Source organism: Hyperolius riggenbachi, chromosome 4, assembly GCF_040937935.1.
Source record: "Hyperolius riggenbachi isolate aHypRig1 chromosome 4, aHypRig1.pri, whole genome shotgun sequence".
NCBI classification, from domain to species: domain Eukaryota; kingdom Metazoa; phylum Chordata; class Amphibia; order Anura; family Hyperoliidae; genus Hyperolius; species Hyperolius riggenbachi.
This window is the reverse complement of record NC_090649.1, coordinates 53,790,671-53,794,262: the sequence shown is the minus strand read 5'-3', so window position 1 is coordinate 53,794,262 and position 3,592 is coordinate 53,790,671. Positions and strand designations below refer to the sequence as shown.

Sequence of the window (3,592 nt, the reverse complement as noted above, 5' to 3'; positions counted from 1 at the left end):
AAAACATAGAGAAATGCACCCTGTATGTATTTAGAGGGTTTAGCCTGTCTTAGGCCCGGTGCACACCAAAAACCGCTAGCAGATCCGCAAAATGCTAGAGGTTTGTGAAGCAGATTTTCAGAGCGATTCTAGGCATGTTTAGGCCCCATTCACACTTACTTACCGCCGGCGTTTTGCACGAGTATTCTATAGCACTGAAACGTGATCGCCGGAAAATCACCAGAAAATGGTGCAGACGACACGTTTGCATTTTGCGATTTTGGGTGATTTGGGCGAAGTAGGAACGGGCCCATAGGGTTTAATTACACTAGCGCTTTGAAAAGCGCTAGCATTTGAGCGTTTTGCCAAAATCGCTGGCAAAACTCTCAAGTATGAATGGAGAGGTTTTCAAAACATGCCTAGCGTTTTTTGGAGCATTTTTATGTAGCAGATTTCAAATATTGTTACAGTAAAAGCTGTTACTGAACAGCTTCTGTAACAAAAACGCCTGGAAATCTAATCTGATCTAGCGTTTTTCAGAGCGGTTTTCCACTTTCCTATACTTTACATTGAGGCAGAAACGCCTCAGAAATCTAAAAAATGCTGCAGCCCCCGAGTTTGCATTTGTGGAAAAAAGCAAACCGCTCTGGTGTGCACCATCCCATCCACTTTTATTAGCCAAGCGGTTTTCCCCCTGCAAGCGTTTTAAAAAACGCTCCAGAACTGCTCTGGTGTGCACCAGCCCTATAGCGTTTACTGAACAACTTCTGTAACAAAAACGCTTGGAAAACCGCTCTGATCTAGTGTTTCCAGAGAAGTTTTCCACTTTCCTATACTTTAACATTGAGGCAGAAATGCCTCAGAAATCTGAAAAATGCTGCAGCCCCCGAGTTTGCGTTTGTGTTAAAAGCTAATTGCTCTGGTGTGCACCAGCTCATTGAAATACATTACCCAAGCAGTTTTCAAACCGCTAGCGTTTCTAAAAACGCTCCAAAACTGCTCTGATGTGCACCCGCCCTAATTCCCCCTCATCTGTGTCTAATCACAAGTTGTAATTTGATCTATCCCCTGTGTCACATGACTGCCATGGTAGAGATGGCAGATGAGCTCATTTGAAAGCACAGGGTGTTAATTATCAATATGCCTGCTTCCATGAATCAGGAAGTAAAAACAGTGCAGACAGATTTTAGGATTTGTATCAGCTGTAACAAAGAAATGTTTTTGTTTGAAGGTTATTATGCTGTTGCGTATCTTTTAGAGGAGAGAGGACATTCTGACTGAGTTCAGGTCCGCTTTAAGATGAAATGGGGTCCTGGGCAAAATAGCACTTTTTGCTCACCACCTATGGCCACCTGGCTTTTTTTTTTGTAAGATTTGGTGGGGGGCTAGCATTCACCAGGCCCCTAGACTCTCTCCGGGGCCCTAGGCAACTGCCTTGTTAATGATACAGCTCTGCAGGTGGATCATAATTCAGACAGTCCCATGCACACCGAGGAGATTTCTGCAGCTCTTTGAATCGCTGGTGATCAGTAGAGCTTTGAAAAGGGCTAGTGTAATATATAGTATATGGCAGTGATCTCAATGCAGCGATCACCAGTGATTGCCAAATTGCAGAAATTGGAAACGTAGTACATGCAGCGCTTTTCCACGATTTTGGAGAGATTGAGAAAATCGCAGTCACTCAAAAATTCTGTCCAGTGAAAAAAAAACCACAGCAAAACGCAATCAATGTTGCTAGCATTTTGCGATCCCCAATGTGACTGAGCCTTTAAGGCACATCGTCATAATGATTTGGATTATAAGATGCACCTAAGTGTAGAGGTAAAAAATTCGGGAAAAAATAAAAATACTACACCTGGCGTGTCTATAGAGCAGGGGCATCTTATAGATCACCCCGCCCCCCCCATACTGTCTCTAAGTTATACTGAGGGAAAAGTTCATGTTTTCACTTCATGTGTATGGTGGTAATGGTAGAGTGTTGGGGCTCTATTGTTCCTAGCTATACGTGGGTAACAGTTACCTAGGCACAGACAGGGTTTGAACCCATCATCTTCAGTTGACAAGACCAACGCCTTACCACTTGGCCACTATACCACATAGTGAGCTTGATTTGCTTTGCTTGCACTTCCTCCTCTGCCACACCCTCTGGGGTTTCTGACCTTGCACAATTATTGGGGTCATGTTTTCTCTTGACATACATATCATCATATTTTTTTCTACATCTAGTGATTTCTGGGCCAAACCAACCCCAGGCAGAGATGGGGCTCTAACCCATGAACTATAGCTCCACATGGACTTTGTTGACTGAATTTTTCTTATTCCTCCAACATTGCAGCCCTCCACGGGTTTCATACTCAAACAAGAAAGGGTTGTTTCTTGTTGTTTATATAGGACTTATCATTTTCTAAAACTCTTAACTTTGTTATATTTAATTAAGTATATCAAGCCCAAGTACCCCTTAAAAGCATCCCCTGGGGTACATGTAGAAAACTAGGTGTTAGGAGAACCCCTTACCACTTGGCCAGGCCACCACATGGACTTTGCTCACTGACTTGCTCTTACTTCTCAGACATTACAAACCTCTGGTACATATTATAATTTTTTTTCTAACCTCTCTATATATCTCTGTAAAAGTTACCCAGGCACAGATGGGGATTGAACCCATGATCTTTGGTTTACGAGACCAACGCCTTACCACTTGGCCACTGTGCCACATAGGCTTTCAAGAGGCATTTGTCCAGTATAGCGGCCTGTACTTACTCTTACGTCTGTCATTGGAAGCCACCATGGTTTTTTGTGTCAAACAGGCACAAATGTAACGGCACTTATACGGCCCCGCAGAAAGTAGAGAAGATGCGCTGTCCCAATATGATATGTGACAATGACTTGTCGCTAATCTTCCGCAGGGTTGCACTCAATGACAAGGGACAACATAGCACCAGGGACGGGCAGAGTCGAGAGAGGCTCCAGCCTCAGGTTGCAGTGTAGGAGGAGCGCACAACACACTCAGCTATCGTTCCACTATTGTGTTTGAAGAAGAGAGAAATTAGAAAAGGGGATACATGGCAGTGACTGCAAGCCAGATAACTAGAGATTAAGGTGTTGGGGGCCTGGGGTACCTCTTAGTCTAATAGCAATCAGTGCGTGATGGCTGGGGTGGGAGGGATGGAGGGGCGCACTTTGCTGTCTCAGCCTTGGGTGCTGGAGGACCTTGTCCCGGCTCTGGAAAGGAAACCTCAATAGGATCCTGTATTTCATTTTTAATTCTCAGACATTACAACCTGGTACATAATGTTATTTGTTTTCTAACCTCCCATTATCGCTCTGTAAAAGTTACCAAGGCACAGATGGGGATTGAACCCATGATCTTTGGTTTACGAGACCAACACCTTACCACTTGGCCACTGTGCTACACAGGCTTTGTGTTGCTTATACGTACTTTTACCGCTTTGTCACTGTGTCAAACAGGGAAGGAAAGAGACAGCGCAAAACGGCGCAGGGAAATTTGACCACACTGTGCTCCGCCATAGGCTGTAATGTAATGCGCTCAGGCAGTAATTTGGGCACTGTCAAAAGAAAGAGCCCAAATTACTATAAAAAAACAGCATAATTC

General features: G+C 44.1%; 2 non-coding genes across 2 annotated transcripts; both read right to left on the bottom strand.

Annotated features, from left to right (window-relative positions):
• Positions 1 to 2,619: 2,619 nt before the first annotated feature.
• TRNAT-CGU (transfer RNA threonine (anticodon CGU)) lies at positions 2,620 to 2,691 on the bottom strand. The gene has a single exon. It is a non-coding gene; the product is annotated as a tRNA-Thr (tRNA).
• A 627-nt stretch (positions 2,692 to 3,318) lies between these two features.
• On the bottom strand, positions 3,319 to 3,390 carry TRNAT-CGU (transfer RNA threonine (anticodon CGU)). Its single transcript has one exon. It is a non-coding gene; the product is annotated as a tRNA-Thr (tRNA).
• Between the last annotated feature and the right edge of the window lie 202 nt (positions 3,391 to 3,592).